We start from the raw sequence: 23,237 nt of genomic DNA on the forward strand, positions 1-23,237 counted from the left end.
ATTTCTGAAGAAGGGTTTAGGCTCGAAACGTCAGCCTTCCTGCTCCTCTGATGCTGCTTGGCCTGCTGTGTTCATCCAGCTCTACACCTTGTTATCCCCCTCTCCATCAGCGTTTACTCCTTTTACCATCAATGCGCAGTTGCAGCAGTGTACACCAACTACAAGATGTACTGCATAACTCACCAACCTTTTAAACTCATGACCATTATTGTCTGGAAGGACAAGGGCAGCAGATACATGGAAACACCACCACCTGGAAGTTTGTCTCCAAGTCGTTCACCATTCTGACTTGGAAATATATTGCCATTCCTTCACTGACACTGAGTTAAAATCCTGGAATTTCCTTCCTAATGGCATTGTGGAACTTCCTACACTGCATGGAGTTCAAGACGCAGCTCATCACCACCTTCTCCAGGACAAATGGGGATGGGCAATAAATACTAGGCAAGCCAACGACGCCCACATCCCATGAATGAATTTTTAAAAAGACGACACTGTTATGCACAGTGTTTCATATTTATTAAACAATGAATAACTGAGGCAGCATTATCAACTAAAAATTGGTTTGTCATTACTAAGCATTGTTCAGCCTGACTGTGTTTGATAGAAGACTATGGATGGAGATGTGTATTTTCAATGAAGCCCTTTGTAACATTTTGTAGCATTTTAAAAAAAAATCTGGCTTCATTTAAGTGGCTTTATTTCATATTAGCTAATAAAAAACCCGTCAATTATATGTGACTCCCAAAAATATTTGCTTTGCACAGCGATCCTGCTGGTAACCTTTGCAACAATTATGGTGAAAAACTAGATCATCGTAAACTTCCTCATGTTTCACTTATTTTTAAGTTCCATGTGACTTCCCAGTCACATCTCTTTTGTTGATCAATCTTCCTCCTCTTCCCTAAGTTCCTGCTGACAATGCTTTTTCGTGACCTCCTTTGTTTTTCACTGGTAATCTCTCATGCTATGCTCCTGAGTTATCCCAGTCTACCTGTCACCATGTCTCCATCCCATGACTGTGTATTGATAATATTGATGTGAGGTAATGTTTCAGGATCATTTGATAATGTTCTGTGGATCATTTTAACAGTGGAAATGTGGCTGATACAGCATGAATTCATTCAACGGTTGGCTGTGTGATTTGTAACAATAAGCAAACTACTTAATGCAGTGAAACTCTCTGTTGAATCTTAAAAAAGCCTGACATATAACTTAGAATTCCTGCAGTGTGGAAGCAGGCCATTTAGCCCATTGAGTGTAAACTGACCCTCCAAACAGTATCCCTCCCAGAACCACCTCCGATCCTATCCCTGTAACCCTGCATTTTCCATGGCTAATCCACCAAGCCTGCACATCGATGGACGCTATGGCCATGCTAAATTGTCCAATCCACCTAACCTGCATATCTTTGGACTGTGGAAGGAAACTGGAGCACCCAAAAGTAAAAGAGCAAATTCCACACATTCACCCAATCCTGGGATTGAACCTCGGTCTCTGGTGCTGTGAGGTAGAGATGCTAACCGCTGAGCCATCATGCTGCCCCTTGTTATGCTTTCCATCATGAAGTGGACAAGAAAGATAAATACAGTGCATCATTTACCACGACAGAAAGCAGGTACTAATGAATCAGATGTATCAATAGTAATCTGACAGTCTTCGTTATTATTACTATTCAACTTAAATAATTCATTGCCTAACAAATTTTCTCAAGTGAATTCTCAAGAAGGAGGAAAGGCGAAGGTTGTAGACATGCTCGCTGAGCCAGTGGGTTTGGTTGAAAACGTTTTGTCACCCTGCTAGGTAACATCGTCAGTGCACCTCCGGTGAAGCGTTGGTATTCTGTTTCATTTTAAAAAGTTCTATTTTTGTGGGCAGTAGGACATTTTATGACATTTTGAGAAAGATATGATAATCCATAAGATAGTGCAAAGGAGATTTATCAAATGGTATCAGGATTAAGAGAAGTTAACTACTATGGGCTTGTTCTCCTTAGAACAAAGAAAAGCAAGGGAAAATTTGATGAGGTGTTCATGACTATGACAGGTTTGGATTAGGTAAACAAAGGAAAAAAATTCCTACTTGCTGATGATGAAAGGAGTACAGAGCCCAGATTTAAAATCTTTGCTAAAAGGTACAGGGAGATTTGTGAAAGAGTTTTTTCCACAACAAGCTTCAGTGACTTGGAACTTGATGACTATGAATGTGATGGAAGTGGAGGTGATCAATGATTTTGGAGGGAAGTCTGAAAAGCACATAAAAAAATAAACTTGGAGGATTACAACAGGAAAATGGAAGTGACTGATTTGATCTACAGAGAGCTGACATGAGCTCACTGGACCAAATAGCCAAATGTTGTAGCAGCTCTCTGATACCTCATTTGTGCATCTAATGGTCAATTTATGCAAAGGTTAACCTCTGATTTTTGAACAAAATTTACTTTATGTATACTTGCTCTTTGCTGAAATCAAACTTGGTCTGGTTATCATGTATACTTACTGCTAGAATTGAAGAATAGCGCATTGAAGACGGTTTTTTAACACTTGGTGTCTGTACACATCAACACATATGTAAATACAATCTTCTCATTGGTTTGAATTGGGTTCTCTTTAATCCCACCCTCTAAGATTGCAACATTGTCTCAAGAGGGAGCAGTAGATGCACACCTCAGTTCACATTTAAAGTAATTGAAGATGCAGGATGAATGTGCAGAAGGAAGAAAGGCGAAGGTTGTAGACTTGCTCGCCAAGCCGGTGGGTTTGATTGCAGACGTTTCGTCACCCTGCTAAGTAACATCGTCAGTGCGCCTCCAGTGAAGTGTCGGTGCTCTGTCCCGCTTGATATTTATATGCCTCGGTTTGCTGGGGTGGTTCGTATCACTTTTGGTTCTGTTTCTCAGTGGTTTGTACACAGGGTCTCATTCAATGTGTTTGTTGATGGAGTTCTGGTTGGACTGATGAACGTAAAGGATCCCATACCCATAACCAACGAAACCAATGTAATATACAAAACACCACACAAGGACTGTGAGAAACGTTACATAGGCCAAACCCGAAGAAAACTGACAATATGGATACACGAACACCAACGAGCCACCAGGAGACATGACCAATTCTCACTTGTCTCACTATACACGGACAACGAGGGACACAAATTTGACTGCACATCTGTAATAGCACAAGCCAAACAGAGACAATCCAGGGAATTCCTGGAGGCCTGGTATTCCAACCGAAACTCCATCAACAAATACATTGAATTAGACCCTGTGTACAAACTACTGAGAAACAGAACCAGGAGTAATGCCAACAACCCCAGGAAACCGAGGCATATAAGTAACAAACAAGACAGAGCACCAACACTTCACCGGAGGCGCACTGACGATGTTACCTAGCAGGGTGACGAAACGTCTGCAACCAAACCCACCGGCTTGGCGAGCAAGTCTACACCCTCATCCACAACCCGAGCTACAAATTTTCTTGGAAGAAAGGCTAGTATGTAGCTACAGTTGGAAGACAAATTTGCAAAATGCACTGATGAAAATCACCGGAACAGACTTTCAGCTTCTCAAGAACCTGTCAGAATATTTGTTGTGATATAAATAAGAAAATTAAGTCAGCAGATTTGTACTGCGACATTTGACCAAGATTTCAGCAGAATCTGACGACAGGCTTCAGAAGGAGAATAATCTCAGACTTGAAGCATTAACTCTGTTTCTTTCTCCACAAATGCTTCTAGACTTGCTGAGTTTCTCAAGCACTTTGTTTTTATTTCTCTTGTAAGCTTTATTGCATTAGAATGGTTTACAACTAAACATCGAAAAATAAAAGTGGATACCATTTGGCCAGTATTGAGATCGTGGATGAAACTCCTTTGAATTTTGACATGTCAATCAGTGAAAGAGAGAGCAATGTTGAAGAGACAATATCATTAGTGAAGACAATTAGTCATTAAAAGAGTAGGTTCGCAATTGTGCTGTGTTGTATGTACAACTTGAGAAAGCTTAAGCCAATGGCAACATTCAAGAGTGTTAAGGCTCACTGTGGTCGTGCATTGGAAATCAAGCCCACTGTTCCCAGAATGATCACAAAAGTTAAAGATTTTAAAAAAGTTCTCAAAGTTCTCCAATTACTTGACTTTCAGACTCCGGGTGATGGAAAGCACTGGCCAGGTTTCTCGACAAGAATCACTATTAATTCCAAGTGATTAGACTCCAGCCACAGGTAAACAGTTAATGAACCACTTTATCATTTTGCCTTCAAAAATAACTCATTAGCCAATTAAATAGTTAGCTGGTCAGTAGGTTATTCTCGAAGACAAAAGGATAAAATGCAGGGCATTTTGAAGTCTGCTGCTCTCATTTTGTGGGACGTGTGGTCATGTCACTTATCATGCATGGTTGTCCCTGAAATTTATTTCAGGAAATACAATCTTGAGCAGTTCATTCAATCACTCTTTCAAAAGAACAAATAGATTGCACCCTGAATTGATGTAGCAGATTTTCTTTCTAGAAGTGGGAGAAATTAGTGGGGCAGTTTGTTTATCGCAAATTTTCCTCCAACTCAGCTTGTTTTTAGCAAGCATTTCTTCAACTGAAACAAAAACAGTAAGAACATCTCCAAGCCAGTCACTTTTGAAATAGCCCCAGCAGGGCTCTACAGCAAAGCAAACAGTTATGACCAGTCAACAACAACCACAACAACAACAAAAACAGAAGTTGCTGGAAAAGCTCAGCAGGTCTGGCAGCATGCGTGAAGGAAAAAACAGATTTATCATTTCGGGTCCGGTGACCCTTCCGCAGAACAGTGATGACCAGTCACGTGGTTTCTAAGGAGCATTGTTAATATAATGTCCAATGTCTATGGTGACCTTTCAATGACCCCTTTTAAAGAAACCACACCACTTATGTCCACAAAACTTGAAATAAATTATTATTTTCCACAATCCTTCATAACCTGTGTCCTCCAAACAATATTAAATATAAACCATCTTTGTGACATGCCCTTTGAGTGTGCCCAGTTTTACAGATGGTTTGCTTTCGGCTTCCAAGGTTTTAAGATTTAATCTCTGCTATGCCTCTTCTGTTTCTCCTTTAAGGCTGTTTCGCAAAAATTAGCTGTTTGACAAAATGTCTTTATGTGATTCATTGTCAGATCATTAAAATGTTTTATTGCATTAAAGGCACTATATAACTATGTATACAAGTTGTCTTTGTTGTCGAATGTTACTCCTTAAATTATAGTTACCTTTATTGCATCAGTATTTACCCAATGGCACAGCACAACGTGCACCTTTTTAAAAAGGAGAGAAAAACAAACTCAACAACTACAAGACAGCTGAAGTTACTGATGGGCACATTTTTAAAGACGAAGGGAGAATTGGAATCCTCAAATGTGATGGGCTTAGGTTGAGTTTCAAGTTAAAATATTAAAAATCTGGAATAGGAATCCATGTCATCTTGAACCTACCCCTGAACCTACATACCTTTCAGGTGCTAATCAAGTTAAGGCAGAAAGAGAAATTCTAATCCACTCTCAGAATGTGTCTGTGTTCATTTTAAATCATGATCAGCCAGATTTCAGGAGCTGAATGGTGTAACTTTAAAGAAAGGTTGAACAGAGAGACATTGGAGTACATACTACAAATTTCTGGAGGTGCCAAGGCAAATAAAAATTTTATTAAGAAAGGGAGCCTTAGTTATATTATATAGAAATAGAATACAAATGCAAAGAAGTGATGCTAAAACTTTAATACATGCAAGCCTTAGCTCAGGTGGCAGAGAAGATTTACCAGAATAGAATCAGGAATAGGGAATTTGCGATGAGTAGAGACTTGAGAAGCTGGGCTCATTCTGGCTGACAAGAGCAGGTTAATAGGAGATTCGATAGAAGTGTTCAAAATCATAGGAACGGCTGAAAAAGAGGTCGAGAGATGGCCATTTGACCTGACAAGCCTGCTCCACTATTCAAAGAGTTTTTGGCTGATCATCTACTGAAATAACTCCACAGCGGCTAGTATCCAGTCACCAAGTCACCCTTTAATTACACAAAGAGAGTCCTTGATGCTGATCCAGCTCCCTCAGAGCCAGCTCTCAGAGAAAACAGGATGTCTGACACGCCTGTTCTTATCTGTCAGCCAGGGCTCCCTGATTGGAACAGATTAGCAGCCGCAATCAGGGAACTCATATTCTATGATGCCAGCAAGGCTGGCCTCATTACAATTGCTGCATCCCTCTGTGTCTGAGTCCGAGGACAAAGGCTCATTTTTTTTGTAGCACCTCCTGGGGTGTTGTAGCACTCGGTCAGGTTCCTCCATTTCTGCCTGTGATACGGGCAGCATGTAATGTGCAGTAGATTGCTCAGAGCATCTCGGAAGAAATTCACTCTCCTCTTCATGCAGTAAAGGCATCAAGGCAGAAATATCCGTCATGTCCATCTTAGATTCCAAGGTATCTTCAGCGCTTGAGGAACAGGGAGAACCCATGGGTTCCAGAACCATCGGAAAAGGCAGCTGAGGAGCCGGGAGGTTTTGCTCCCACACTGTTTGGGAGTTTGCAGCTTTCATATGGTCCACTTGCTTGTTCAGGACTGTTGCACCTACCCGAACTTCATATGTCAGTGGAGCTGACCTCACATCGACCATATGTCTTACCCATGCAAGGCCATTCCCACAGATCCTACACCAAACTTCGTCCCATGAAGTAAACTGATTCTCTCGCTTAGTGGAATCTTGTGTCTGGCATTGATGTTCCTGATGCCATTTCACTCTCTCCCCCAGGTCCAGGAAGATCAGATTTAACCTGGTGCAGAGTCTTCTCCCCATTAGCAACTCTGCTGAGCTATCCCTGTATTTGCATGAGGGATGGTCCTGTAATCAAGTAGGAACCAGGATGTTTTGGTATCGAGTGAAGATGTAGGTTGTTTCACTACGCCTGTCTTTAAAGGTCAGACTGCTCTTTCTGTCAGACTATTGGATGATACTTGATATGGAACTGGTGGTGATAGACCATTCCGCCTCTACCCTTCCCCCACCCCTTTATCTACAGCTCCCCCTACCCTGACATCCAGCCTGAAGAAGCGTAATACCCGAAACATTGACTGCTCCTTTCCTCCAAATGCTATCTGGCTTGCTGTGCTCTTCCAGCCTCCTGTTTGTCTACATAGGGATTAGAATGACAGATTCACACATAGTTTGGATGGGAGGAGGCTCAATTGGAACATAATTACAGCCATGGACCAGCTGACATAAATAGCCAGTTTCTGTGCTGTATATTCTATATAATCCCATGAAGTAGGTGATACCAACCTTGTAACTAATAGTTGAGCTATTCTGAGTAACTTACAACATTTGGTAACTGACATTATCCACTTAAAACAGACCTGTCTCTGCTACCTGTAACAGCTTTATAGAGCTCTATAGAGAGGATCTTATTTTTCACTGTGGAATGCCATGACGTGTGGACTTTTTTTGTTTGTGGTTTGTACTCATCCAGAATCTTCCACTGAGCTATTCAAAAATGCCTGAGATTATACAAGTCATTTGAGTTTGGTGAGAGTAAAGAGATCATTTCAAATTTGTTCCTTTTCAACATTTTGTAGAATCAAATAAATTATTTAATGACTTCCTGTTGATTATTTGGCAGACGGTGTCCTGAGGAAATGAAAGCAAAATGTATCTTCTTTCTTTATTATTTTAAATACTGGAATAAAGCAGATACGCTAGACAATCCTGCCAATCTTCCATTGTGTTGTATTTGTAATTATCTGTTTAGCTGAGCAGAACGTGGGACAGATTGGAATATTAATTTTACAATTTGGTAATTGAACACCGTATTAAAATGAGTTGGCAGCCCTAAGAATTAGTCTGCACAATCTGTTTATGCAATGGAGAAGTGTGGCATAAAATATTTGCAATCTATCAGAAAGATACTATACTTTTACACCTAATCGAAGACTACATTGAGGCAGGTTGATTTCATCACTTTTTAACCGATATTTTCAACTTCTACACCATTTCTGTTTCAATAAGTAAAACTACTTTTCCTTCAATGCTGCCAAAAAGGTTCTTGTGGCACAGTGATGTGTCCTTACATCTGAGCCAGGAATCCTAGGTTCAAGTCCTACCTACTCCAGCAGTGTATAACAACATCTCTGAACAGGTTGATTAGAAAATAGATGCAAATTTGTTTCATCAGAAAACACTTACTGGAGGACAAATTGTACGCCCCCAGATTTTTGTTTTTACTCACTCACGGGATGTGGGTGTTGATTACCTATCCTAATTGCCCAGAGGTTGTTAATTGAGGACCCTTTAGGGTCTTAATTGGCAAAAAGCCTTTCATCTCTGGAATTAATCTTGTGAGCATGCTCTGAATAGCCTCCAATGTAATTACATCCTTCCTCAAGTAAGGGGACCAAGACTGTACACAGCACTCTCGATGCAGTCTCACTAATGCCTTGTACATTTGCAGCAAGGCTTCTCTTGTTTTACACTCTCTTCCTTTGGCACTGAATGTCAACATTCCATTTGTCCTCCTTATTACTTGCTGTACCTGCAAAACTTGGTCTTCTTTCAGCCTTGTGGACGTGTAAATATTTGTCCGGTCCAGTGACCCTTCCTCAGAAGTTCTGAAATGTTAACTCTGTTTTTTCCTTCACAGATGCTGCCAGACCTTCTGAGCTTTTCCAGCAACTTTGTTTTTGTTCCTGACTTACAGCATCTGCAGTTCTTTCGGTTTTTATTTTGTCCGTGAAAACATGTTCTGTTCTCTATTTTACACCCTGTTGAAGAATGTTGTAGAGGTGCCGGTGCTGGGCTGGGGTGGACAAGGTACAAAATCACATGACACCAGGTCATAGTCCAACAGGTTTATTTGAGAGCACAAGCTTTCGAAGCCTCTCTCCCTCTTCAGGTGTTAATGAGAGAGAGAGTGTGTTTGACCCTTTGATCTTTGATGTTTTACTTATAAATTCTGATTCAGTTACTACCTCTCTCACTAACACCTGAAGAAGGAGAGAGGCTTTGAAAGCTTGTGTTTTCAAGTAAACTTGATGGACTATAACCTGGTGTCGTGTGATTTCTGACCCTGCTGAAGAATAGTGAGGAAGCAATTCTTGCTACTTCTTTAATGCTCAACCAGACATCCCTGTGCATTGTAAAATTGCTAACTAAATCCTGATGTCAAGGGAACTAAATATTTGTTCACTATTTTTATAACATCAATTATGCTGCAAGCTCTTTCTTTCTCTCGTTCCAGTTCTGTCTAAAAGATAATCAAAATGAATGTAGTCTAGATACAGCTATTTATCCCCACACTGAGTTAATGTTAAAATGACTTAAAAACTTCTTCAACCAAAATTATTAGACAGGCAAATGAATAGCATTGGCTATATTCTATTGGGATTAAAATCAAGCTATTAATATTGTATGAAAATTTGAAATTTGAAGAATTGCAGTTGCTTGACATGCCCCTTGAACTATATATTCCATATTTCAAAGTCCTTCACAGATTGAGTGAATAAGTTACAGTCAGAGGTAATATCTGCTGTGACAGTTTTTACTAGTGTGACAATATTTTCTTCATAGAAGTCAGTTGTCACCAATGTTAAAGTATGTTTTAAAGTAGGCTTTTGCATATTTATAACTTTATTGTGATTTGCAAAATCAAACTCAGGAAGTGCTGAGTAAAATTTAAAATAACTCTGGTCTTGCATTCTTAGTGACAAGATTAATGAAATCAGCATGCAATCAAAGGAGCCTATTTTCTGTTGGAGAAAGGTCCTGTTGATTGCCACCAAAGTTGCCTAGAGAAGATGATAATTTCAAGTAAAAAAAATGTCTTATCAAATAAATTTTCCAATATTTCAAGCAAAAGCAATGACCTGCCAGTGATGTAAAAGGAGTGGCAAACTGAAGTGATGTGAATGGAGAAACTCTAATAAACTCTCTATCAGTTCTGATGGAGAATCACCAGATTTGAAACATTAAGTCTGTTTTCTTCCTGTAGATGTTGCGACATCTGGTAAGTTTCTGCAGCAAATTCCAGTTTTGAACTTGGTATCCCAGTTTTCGCAATGAGATAGGATCTATGTTCCCTGCCGCACTATGTTGAAAATAGTTGCGCACAGTGGATGAGCAAAAGCTATGGCATAAAGGCTGTCAATTTCAATCCAGTTTGAATTTATCTCCTTCTGCAGGGGCCTGTAGTGTTTGGTAACAGAGAAGGCAGCGAACAGACTGAAAATCAAAAATGTTCTTGGAGAGTAAAATCAAGGATAGAAATCACATACAGATCATTGCACACACATGAAATAAAGACTGAGGCTTCCACATAAGATTAAGGGCATATGTAAGTAGAACAGTGTAAATTCTAGCATTTTTATGTGTTTATATTGCACATATATTTTCAGAAAAATAAGTTACGTTTATCTTTCTAATGAATGATACTCAGCACTTGGAAAAGTAACTTTTCAAGGTCAGCGAGTTGGTTTATCAAAAATTATGACTTTCCCTGCAATCGACAAACTTTGTCGTGGTTTTGGAGATCTCTCCTGCCAGCTCATGAGACAGTGAGTGAAAGCACATAGGAAGCCAGTTAAGCAGTGCCCAGGTCAGTGGTTGTTGATCTTCTGCTGGAATCAAGAGCCCAAGGGTTGGAGGTCTGTGCCTAGCCAGACTAACTGGTTAACCAGAGGCTGGTTAAGCATCATGGGCGAGGGCTTTGGCTGTTGACAGAAGTACAGACATCAGTGTCCCAGGATTGCGGAGAAACCCAGGGCACAGGGCAAGGGATGGTAGCTATTGGGAGCAAGAGGGCATGCAACGTAAGTCGCAAGAGTAAGGTGCAGAAAGGTCAGCAGCAAGGGAAAGTTTGTGGGTGTCAGTATGGTCTGCTCTTTCCTGGATCCAATTTTGGATCCTATTTGCTACATCGTGCTTTCCTATTTATCCAATCTCTCCATCGGGCATTGAATGTCTTTGATTGAAAACCTCTCCTCTCTTAGAGACAATAAATTGGCTGCTTGTCTTACCTGTCATGCACACCACATGACAACAAGCCCATCTGTAACTGGGTTAACACCAGCGGTGGATGAGAAAATGCCCTTAAGTGGCCAATGATTGGTCAGCTAAGGATTTCAACTGTCTGCAGGACAGGATATTTATCGGCCTTCCTGCCCAGAAATTAGAGTCGTAGAGCAAGGAAACAGACCTTCCAGTCCACTTGTCAGTGCAGGCCAAGAACCCCAAACTAAATTAGTCCTACTTGTCTGCATTTGGCCCATATCCCTCTAAACTTTTCTCAGTCATGTACCTGTCCAAATGTCTTTTAAATGTTGCAACTGTGCCTGCATCTACTATTTCCTCTGGCAGTTCATTTCCCATATGAACCACCCTCTGTGTGAAGAATTAATTCCATCAGTGATGGGAGGTGACAAGGTTTAGGTAGAACTACTCTCCCATTTAATTGCATATACTTCCTGCCTCCATGTGCATAATCGATATGCAGCAGATACCATCTACAGATCCCTCTGCTTTAACAAGACTTATTTCTTCATTTCATTTCCACATTGAGAATAATGGACACTTATTTTATGTTTATATATTAGTGATTTTCACACTGGTTACCTCTTCAAAACTGCCACAATACACCAACACATATTTATTGTTTATTCATTCATGGACATCACTGCCCATTCCAGAGGGCAGTTGAGAGTCAATCACATTGCTGTGGGTCTTGGAGTCACATGGAGGGCGCACAGGGTAAGGTTGGCAGATTTCCTTCTTTAAGTTTCCACGTTTAACTGCACGTGTGTCCACACCAGAAAATGCTTTTGCCTTTAACCCTTGGTTATGGCGAGTGCTGACAATTTGCAAATTCTTGGCCATTATTCCTCACAGTCTTCAGAACATGCTTGTCCCGTATCTTGAGCATTGATGGGGTCAGACACAAAAACAGAAAGTTTTCAGAAATCTGATCATCAGCCACAGACTAGACGTGGTGTTCCTCAACACGCTGAATAATGGAAAAACCATGATTCCCTTCTGATAATTATATAAGAACATAGGTGATAGGGCTAGGACCTTTGTCCCTTTGAAGCTGCTCTGCCAGTGATCATATTGAGACAGATCCTTGACCATGACTCCAGTTTCACACACTGCTGCAGTATTTCTTGTAATTACTTGTTCACTGGGAATGATTAAATTGATTGCAATGATATTAAAATCATTGAGACACAGAGTTTTACAGCTCAAAAGGGGCTGTTTGGCCCATCTTACTCATGTAATCATCAAACTACTCTTGTCTCCCTTTTCAGGATTTGGCCCATAACTTAGTGTGCTATGGCACTTCAAGTGATCATTAACACACTTCTCAAATTTTGTTATGGTTCCAACCTTTACCAGTCTTTCAGGCAGTAACTTCCAGATGCCTGCCACCCTTTGGGTGAAAAAAATCCCCTTCAATCCCCTCTGAGCCTTAATTCTATTACCTGACATCTGTTATCCCCAGTTACTGATCTCCCCACTGAGGTAAAATGATTCTTCCTATTTATCCTACCTGTGCCCCCTCACTTTCTTATATGCCTCAATCAGGTCCCCCCTCAGCCTTCTCTGCTCCAACAAAGACAACCACAGCCTATAGAACATAGAACAGTACTGCACAGGACAGGCCCTTCGGCCCACGATGTTGTGCCGAACTTTTACCCTAATCCTAACCTCCACCCCTACCTTATACTATCATCCATATGCCTATCTAATAGCTGCTTAAATGCCCCTAATGAGGCCTACTCCACTACCCTCTCTGGTAATGCATTCCACGCCTCGACCACTCTCTGAGTAAAGAACCTACCTCTGACGTCTCCCCTATATCTACCTCCACTCACTTTAAAACTATGCCCCCTCGTAATAGCTACCTCCACCCTAGGAAAAAGTGTCTGGCTGTCCATTCTATCTATGCCTCTGATCATTTTGTACACCTCTATAAAGAAATATCTGGATTCCCTTCACAGCTGAAACTCTCCAGGCCTGATAACATCCTGATGAATCTCCTCTGCACTCACTCCAATGCAATCATATCCTTCCTACAGTGTGATGACCAAAATTGCCCACTGTACTTCAGTTGTAGCCCAACTAAAGCTACCTGCAGATGCATTATAACCTCCTTGTTCTTATATTTAATTCAGCAACTAATAAAGATCAGTATTCCATGTGTCCTCTTAAATACTTCATCTATCTGTCTTGTTGCCTTCGTGGTTCTATGGACATGCACATGAGGGTCCTTCATATCATCTGTATTCCCTTGGGTCCTACCATTCATCATGTGCTTCCTTGGCTGGCTAGTCTTCACAAAATGCATCACCTTTCGTATTTCAGGATGAAGCTTCATTTCCCACTGTTCTGCCCATGTGTGAAGTCCATCTGTATCATCCAGTAGTCTAAGGCTTTCCTCCTTACTATTTGCTGCACAAAATTTTCATGTTATCTGTGAACTTACTGATCAGACCACCTAGGTTCATGTCTACTTCAATAATGTGTACTATCATCAGCAAAAGAACCAGCACCAAACCCGTTGATATGCCGACTTCCAGTCACAAACACAGCTTTTGACCATCATCCTCTGCCCCCTGTCATGAAGAAAATTTTGGATCCAATTTGCCACATTTTGCTATGAGTTCTGTCTTCTTGATCAGTCTCCTATGCGAGAGCTCATCAAAAGCCTCATTGAAATCCATGTAAAATATCTCCACTGCACCACCCTCATCCACGCATTTAGTCACCTCCTCAAAAAACTCAATTAAACCTGTCAGACATGATCTCCCCCTGATAAAGCCATGCTGACTATCCAAGATTAATTCTTGCTTGTTCAAATGGAGATGAATTCAGTCCCTCAGACTTTTTCCAAGAGTTTCTCTATCACTGATGTCAGAGTTGCTGGCCTAACCCAATCATCCTTCCTGAATAAATGTAACAGATTAACTGTCCTCCAGTTCTCTGGCACCTCTCCTCTGTCCAGAAAGGATTTGAGAATTCATCTCAGGGCTCCTGTAAACTCTGTCCTTGCCACCCATAGCAGCCTGTCATTAAGGCCTGGAGACCTATTAAATGCTAAGACTGTTAGTACCTCCTCCCTCTCAATTGTAACTTGTTCAAATATATCGCCATTCTCTTCCCTGACTTCTACACCTATTTTGTTCTTCTCAGAATGTGAATATAGATGGGAAATATTCATTTAAGACCTCACTTATCTCTTTTGTTCCTCCCAGTTTAACATTTATATCCCAATGGACATGTTTCCAAGGTAATCTTCTTGTCCCTCATATACTTATAAAATGCCGTTGGACATTCCTTTATTTTACCCACCAGTGTTTCTTTCAGGCCCATTCATTGCTTTCCTAATTTTCTTTTTAAGTAATCCCCTGCACTTTCTACATGCCTTCAGGCTTCTGGTGCTCTAAGCCCTAAAAATCTCCCAAAAGTTTCCCTCTTTCTTTAAACTTATCCAATCTTGTACATTCCTCCAAGATTCTCTGAAAATTTTGGTTCCACATTTTCAGGATCATGTTCCCCCTACGCTCCACTGCCTCCTTTTTGAAAACCTTCTATTGCTCTGATTTTCCCACAAGGAGCCGTTCCCCGTCCACTTCAGCCAGATCCTATCTTTGCATATTAAAATTGACCTTATTCCAATTGAAAATGTTTATTCCTGGTTGATCTTTGTCCTCTTCCATGACTCCCTCAAATTTTACTGAATTATGCTCTCCCACTGACAATTCTATCACTTCTCTGGCTTCGTTCAGTTCTGCCCATCTCTTGTAGGACTTTCTACATGGTGACTTTAAAAGCTCTCTTGGATACTTTTTTTAAGTATTCCACTTCCTTTAAGACTTTCACACGTTGATTTTCTGAGTTGCGACCAGTGACCAGTGGGGTATGATAGGGGTCAATGCTTGGATCTAGCTATTCACAATTTATATTAATGATTTAGACAAGGGAACTGAGTAAAATATCTCCATTGTTGCAGACAACACAACGCTGGGTGGTAGGGTTAGCTATGAGGAGGATGCAGAGATGCTGCGGTGAGACTTGGTTATGCTGAGTGAGTGGGCAAACGTGCGGCAAATGTGGAATAATGTGAATAACCGCGTGGTTAACCATTTTGGGAGCAAAAGCAAGAAGGGAAATTATTATCTAAATGGCAAAAAAAAGGGAAGGTGGAGGTAGAACAAGACCTGGATGTTCTTGTACAGTAGTCGCTGAAGGTAAGAACGCAGGTACAGCAGGCAGTGAGGAAGACAAATGATATGTTGGCCTTCATAGCGAGGGGCTTTGAGTACAGCCGCAGGGATTTCTTTCTGCAATAGTACAGGGTTTTGGTGACACCACCACTTGGTACATTTGTGGTCTCCTTACCTAATGAGGGCTGTTCTGGCTATAGGAGGACTGCAAAAAAGGTTTGCCAGACTGATTCCTGAATTGGCAGGACAGATATGTGAAGAGAGGCTGGATCAGTTAGGACTATCGTCATTGGAGTTTAAAAGATTGAGGAGGGATCTCATTGAAGAGTATATAATTGTATCAGGACTAGACAGGATTGGTGGAAGAAGGCGTTTCTGATGACTGGGAAGCCTAGAACCTGGAGTCTAAGGATATGGAGTAGGCCATTTAGGACTAAGACAAGGAGAACTTTTTTTCACCTAGACAGTGGTGAGTCTGTGGAATTCTCTGCCACAGAAAGCAGTTGAGGCCCAAACATTGAACACTCTCAAGAAGGAAGTAGATATAGTTCTTAGGGCTAGAGGGATCAAAGGGTATGGGGTGGAAGTGAGGATAGGGGACTAAGTTGATCAGCCATGATCACATTGAATTGATGTTCCTTTTTTAAATATTTCTATGCTTCTCTCCCCTGAATGGCTTATGAATAGTAAGTTTTAAAAGTCAAGATTTTTTATGCTACTTGCTCCTTGACTGACATCTTCGGTCTATGTGTCTGACGAGTGATTCACACTAATGGATCTGGAAATACAGGATCACAGCAAGAGTTAAACACAGTTGGCTGACAGAGATGGCAATCCCTCTGAAAGTGTTAGAATAATCCTTACATTTGCTTCTTTTTAAATATTTCATTTATCATCTGGGGCTCATATTAATTTGATTCTCTAGCCTATATAGATATGCCCTTGCGTTGTGTTATAGCGAGGACCTCTTTGAATGGCAGGGTATATTGTCAGGACCAGCTTTTCAAATGTCCATGGCATTATTTTGGAGAAGTGTAGAGGTGCTAACCTTGGTTTCCTGGCCAAAATCTATCTTTCAATTAACATCACAGAAACAGAGTATCAGGTCATTGTTTTTTTTAAAACAGGTGATTGCTTTTTGCAAATTTGTTGCTATGTTACACAGTGATGACTTTTTCTGTATTTATTCTTTCACATAACATGGGCATCACTGGCAAGGCAATTGTTCGTTGCCCATCTCTAATTGCCCTTGAACTGAAGCATCTTGTCTGGCCACTTCAGAGGGCAATTAAACATTAACCATATTACAATGGATCTGGAAAAACAGATTTCCTTCCCTAAAAGACATTAACAAAGAAATTGTTTTTTTAAAAAAATGATAGCTTGTTCTATTGTCCCCATTGCTAAGACTAGCTTTCGATTCCAGATCTGAATTTAAAGTTGATTACCTGCCATTGGTTGAACTTAAACCTGAACTATTAAACTGGGTTTCCGGGGAACTAGGCTAATGACATAAGCACTATGCCACTGTCTTCCCGCATTTTAGGCAATATCTAATAGCTGTGAAAAATGCTGTGTAATTGCACGTCTTCAGTTGTAGATATTTTTAAATCATACTGTTCAGAAAGCTATTACACACCTCTGGGATTTGGACCAAGACCTCCTAGTCTATTGGTAAGGACACAAAAGAGTCCTTTTGGCTAAATTTGTTCTAAGAGGTGCTCAGAATCATGTAGTAAGTTTAAAGCTACAGCTGAATCGTATGTTACTCAAGAATAATTATTGTACAGTTTGGTGCCCCATAACATTCAGTGGTGACTTCCTCGGTTTAACACAATTGGCAAATTTAAGGGAATTGGCAAAAGAGGAAAAATGTGTAGAATTCTTTTTATATCATAAATTATTAGAATTTAGAATGCACAGACTAAAAAGATAATGGAAACAGATTAAATAATTGCTTTGAAAGGAAAATCAAATCAATACTTGATGGGAAAAATGTACAGGGCTGTGGGGAAAGGCTAGGCTAATTGGACTAATTGGTTAACTCTTTCAAAGAACTGGAATAATGTGCTAAATAGCTTCCCTATAGTGTTTCATTCTCCCATTTGTACGGGTCCTAATTGAAAACAGTACCACACATTTGTCATTTGCCTGTTGCATGATTGGGTCTTATTTGAGTTATGTCTTTTTAATGGGATGATAATATAGGACAGACAGTTGATTGAGGCACTTTACCGACTGTAAAGCATGTTTCAATGAACACTCCCTCTCATAATGCTGCAGCTAACATTCTGTAATGTCCATGATAGCCATTGTGAGGATTGCTGCCTTCTAATGGGCAATCATCAATCAAGCTGCACCATCTATTCTCAAAAGATTTGTTTACTGAATTCAGGCAAGAATTTGGAAAATCTCAAATTGTTAGTTCTGTTCAAAGTTCCAGAGTAAAGGCACATGCACATTTCTTTGGAATTCTGTACCCCACAAACTGCAGAAGTTCAGTCGATGCTAGTTTGAGACAGAGAATGATAACTTTCTAATTCCAAATGACATTAAGGGATATGGGGATATCATGGGAATATGGCATTGAGATAAATGATTTGGCATGATCTGGGATTTTGGAGCAGCCTCGCGAGGCTGGATGGCTTATTCCTGCTTTGAAATTTCTAACTTTACTTGTGGTAAGGATGACTGACATCAAGAAAAAAGCCTTTATCAAGTTGGGGTCAGTTAGCTCAGTTGGTTCGATGAGTGGTTGAGGCCAACAGTGCAGGTTGAACTCCTGCACCAGCTGAGGTGACCATGGAAGTCTATCCAGTAAGATGGCAGTGGCGCACAACTTCTGAGCCCTTGGCTTGTCTGCTCCATCCAATTTTCTTATCATTTCTTTGCTTTCATTCTCTCTCTTCCCTCATTTTTCTTTTCTCCTTTATTTGACTTTATCTGCCTCTTGCTGAAGAGCTCGGATATGGCAATGGCATCAGCAGTAGCGGCGGTGAGTAGGCCCAGCAGTGCGGAGTCGATTAGGCCCAGCAGTGCGGAGTCGATTAGGCCCAGCAGTGCGGAGTCGATTAGGCCCAGCAGTGCGAAGTCGATTAGGCCCAGCAGTGCGAAGTCGATTAGGCCCAGCAGTGCGAAGTCGATTAGGCCCAGCAGCTAATAAGAAAAGCAACTACCGTAAGATAGCTCAAAAGGGTGACCAGTACCTATTGTATCTTTTATACATCAGGAATAGTTATCAGATTAATATGGAGCAGAAAATATTTCAAGCATGCTCTGGCCCAGGGTTTGCTATAGTGGAATGGCGAGCTGCAATTTTTGGGTTGTGAGCTCTGAAGTAGCAACGACCAATACCCCCTCCCCTTACTCTCATAGATCTTCTTCTGCCCATTCCACAGCTCACTGTGGGGTCATGACCAGGGACAGGGACAGGGACAGAGACAGAAATGAAGAGCTCTGGGCAGGTGATGGCCTAGTGGCATTATCGCTGTACTGTTAATCCAGAGACCTGGACGATATTCTGGGGACCAGGGTTCGTAATCCCGCCACGGCAGACGGTGGAATTTGAATTCAATGAAATATCTGAAATTAAGAATCTAATGATGACCATGAATCTATTGCTGATTGTCAGAAAAACCCATCTGGAGACTCCGATCCAATAGAATGCTCACTATCTTCTAGCTAGGTGTGCAGACCCGTAATTGATCATCTTAGCCATTGGCGCTAAAGCAAGAGAGGGTGTTTGTGATGGACATCAACCTCACTGCAGGTACTCCTTCCTACCAGAGTGACACCGGGAAGGCTCAAGGAGTTGGAGTGACACACAGGCAGCTCAGAAGCATCCTGTCAGAACATTCCAGAAATCCCAGGCCCCTTCACCTTCTCCTCCCTTGTGATTTCAAATCCTACAGTAGTAAAAGCCAAGGATTACGAGCCTACACCTTGACAGAACACCTGGGTCTCGAGGTCTAGACACCAAGGCTCAACTGCTCAAGCTTTTACCAAGTAAAAAAGGGCCAACCAAAGAGTAGAATTAGAATTAGCTTTATTGTCACATATACTCAAATTAGTGCAGTCAAAAATGTACAAGCCACCACTTATGGCACCAACTTTGCTACAAAAGTCCCTAGGTACAACTTTTCCAGTTATCTTTCATGGGGAAATAGAGAGGTAACAAAAATTGTACAGCATTGCAGAATAAATCATAAAATGGAGAATAAAAAAAGTACAGAGAAACGATCTTCTCACCTCGTCCATGTTGATATCTCGTCTCCCCAAGACTGGAAGTCCACACTGAGACCATGCCAGGCGAAACACTGCCACATACTGCCCAAAGTACACCACGCTGGTCCGCTGGGAGATCGCCACACTGAGCCAAGAGGGTACGATGCTGGGCCAAGAGGACACCATGTCGGGCTGGGAGGATGTCTGGTCATGTGCTGAGGCCAGGAGATGCAGGTCTGAGAAATCTGAGATAGCCAGGCCAGGAGTTTCGAGGCTGGGAGGTCGGAGGCCGGGAGTTCTGAGGGCGGGGGCTCCGAGGCCAAGAGATTGGAGGGTGAGAAAAAGAGGGAAAAAAAATGACAAAAGAAGGAAAAAAACAGAGAAAAATGATGCAAACAGATGGAGTGGACGAGCTCTGGCTGAAGCATCCTACTCTGGCACCATCTTGTCTCTTCATAGGCGCCCTCTGCCCAAACTGATGAACTGAGCCTGCACCTCAGAGTAGTGAGAGGGAATGATCGAAGAAAACTTATTGAGTGCTCATAGGTGCTACATCATTGTAAATCATTTTATTACTATATTTTCACTTGTGCTGTCACGAAGTCTGCAGTATAATTTTCACTGTTGGATCTGGTTAAGTCACACCCTTGTGAGGAATGAGAAACCTCTTCAGACACCTCAAGGATGAAGGAAATTATAATTGCCAGGCATTGCTCATCTCTCCCAACCATACCAATTTCTTGTCTTCAGGCTGCTTCAAACTTCAGGGACTCTCGAAGCATAACATTGAGGACTAGAAACAAGACATGCTAGGACCTAGCCTGCATATATCACCTGTAGACCCACCTTAGGAGTGAGAGGACAGAGTCTGAGATGATTCCACACATCTCTATTGGGAAAAATTCATTCTTGGTATCAGTTTTTCAAGCGAGTACATTGACAGCCAAAGTGGGGAAATATACAATGGGCAGCTCATATGGCCACTGTCCCTTATAGCACAGTGGTCTGTGGAGTAAAACTACACAATGCATTGCCTCTCGCAGGTACAATGCTGTCATAGAGGATGCTCAATCATTTCAAAGCAACTTAACAGTCTCTGCGCACTCTGGAATATTGAAGGGTAGCTGGTGATGGAAGTGTCAAAAGGAGTAATTAAACAATGCCCATACCCAGGTCATTAACAACTGCAATAGGTAATTACAAAGTTGTCTCTGGCTTCTCAGGCTCTGTTAATCATTGCTCTGTCCTGCTGTGTTTAACAGTGTTCTTGATGAATGGCGTCATCCTCAACCTCACCTTCATCATCAGATGTAGATCCCCTGTTATTTTCTGATTCCAGGATACACCGTGCCACCCCCTGCCAGCTTCATACTTGAACGGGTAGAGATTTGAGACACTGTTTCTGGGCTATAGTGGAAAGTTCAAAAGTAGCAGCACCACAGCAGCCCAGGCATCAGATCCTCGGCTTCAGTGGGCCTACAGTCTGCTCCATTACAGCCCTGGTCAAAATGTGAGCAGCATTATATCTTTGCTCTGTGCAATTCTGAGAGTTTCTTCAAGATGTCACGAACCATGTCTGAAGGGAGTACTCCTGATCTCCCAGCAGCCATCCCTGTTTAAGCCTTTGTAGAAGATAGGCATCTGCGACTTCTGTTGTATGTAAGGGTCATGACAGCTCCCAGAGTATCTGGCGCAGACCCCCAAGATTGAGCATTGATAGTCACACATAACTTGAAGTGAATGGAGTGAAGCCTTTTCACAAACATTACAGGTTGGTGATAAATTGGTTGCTCTCAAAGCAACGTGTGTGTAGTCAACAGCGCCCTCAAGCTGAGGAGGTCAGCAATGGTTGAGAATCCCAATACACAAGCTGCTTGTTTATTATTATCTTAGGGGAAGGAAATGAAGGGAAACTTCTGATGAAGATGGTTTTAGTTACATACATGATCTCATCAATCACCTTTGTGGATCTTGACCTGCTGTTTCTTCCTCTGGAACTGTAGAGTAGCCCCTGCAGCCTATTGTTTTCCTTGGGCTTGCTCAAGGTATTTTAACCGTGGTCTCATTCTGCATTGTCATTGTTGAATCAGCAAGGCCACAATGACTCCAGTGGAACATTTTACATGTGAGCCCATGAGCACCTAATCTGTGGGGAACATCACAATGTTAGCACAATTTTGTTGCAGGAACTCCTGAGCTCCCATACCCAATCATCTATATTTCAAGGTAAACGTAACCTCTCATTCTTTTAAATGCCAAAAGAAACCTACATTACTCAGCCATTCATCATAAAGCAACATTTCCATTTCAAGCAGATCTCGTGTACCTTCACTGTATTGCTTCAAAGACAGCTATATCCTTAGATTTGAAGACCACACTTGGGCACAGTATTCTGATGTGATTTCACCAATGTTCTGAATAATTCTATCAAGATTTCCTTCTTCTTCCACTCAAATCACTTTGCAATTAAGACTAACATGTTACTTGTCTTCCCAATTGCTTGGTGTATCTGCTTGGCCACTTTCCATGCTCCTTGTATGACTGCACTCAATTCTGTCTGAACAGTAGCATTTCAATTCCTTTCAATGAAATTTCTCTTTTATTTCTACTCCAACTGCCAAAGTACCCATCTGCACATTTCCCTGCACTTATACTGCATTTGCCAGCATTTTTCCTGTTCATAACCAATTTATAACTTTTTACAGCCTCTCTGTGTCCTCAAAGCTAAAACTCCCTCTTGGATCACCAGAAAGTTTGGATAGATTACTCCTGAACTTTTTATCTAAATTATTACTAGAGTTTGTAAATTGCTGATGTGCGAGCACTGATCATTAAAGTAATCCATTAGCCAAAATTTGTGAACATGAAAATGCATTGCCGCTCCTTAGTCTTTGCTCTTGGCTTTGAAAAGCAGAATAAGTAAAGAAAATGGAACTAAATGGCAAAATGAACAGAGAACCTAAGTGTTCATATCACTCAATTAAACTCATTTAGAAAACATCCACGTTCTGAACCAAATATGGCAATGCAATTTGCTTACGTTCAATAATTTTAATGCACTGAAAGTGTACAGAGTAAAGGTTGACAGTCGGAAGTTGCATAATTGAATTTGAAGAGGAGCTATTGTATCAAAGTAATGCTTTTTCTTCACTATTCCAACATGCTATGCCACCTACATGCTAAACTTAAAATAAAAGAACAATACAGCACTAAGAAGATTCCAGGCTTGCATTACCTACAATAACTTTAGCAATAATGCTTCTTAGCCAATCCACAGAAAGTATTGTTTTGTGACTCCCCTGATTCATGAGTCGATATGACCTCAGTGCCAACTCTTGGGAGCCCGACCGTTGAGAAATGGATGACACATTGCATTTTGAATCAACTTCCTTCATTACTTCTTGTAGTCCCAGAGAAAGACTTTTGGAAGACATTTTGCAAGTTTATATAAAAAAAAAGCAAAAATGCCTATGTTTTCCTTTGTAGTCAGAACCCTCATGTGGATATTGTGATGTTGAAGAATTCAACAGGTTAGTCTACGACCAACTACTGTATGCAATAATTGCATTCTTCAGGCATGTGTATTCTGGGCAAACATTAAGCCATAGGTCTACAACAGTAGAGAATGTTTTCAGTAAAGTGTCATCCTTCAGACAATTTGAAATAAGATGGTTTATGTAATCTTTATGCTCTCAGGCTCAGTGCAATGATATCATCTTGATATCATGTGTATGTCTCTTAAAGGAATACTGCTGTCCTGACTGTGAGAGGTAACACAATAGT

This window comes from Rhincodon typus, chromosome 28, assembly GCF_021869965.1.
Source record: "Rhincodon typus isolate 14 chromosome 28, sRhiTyp1.1, whole genome shotgun sequence".
In the NCBI taxonomy this organism is placed as follows: Eukaryota; Metazoa; Chordata; class Chondrichthyes; order Orectolobiformes; family Rhincodontidae; genus Rhincodon; species Rhincodon typus.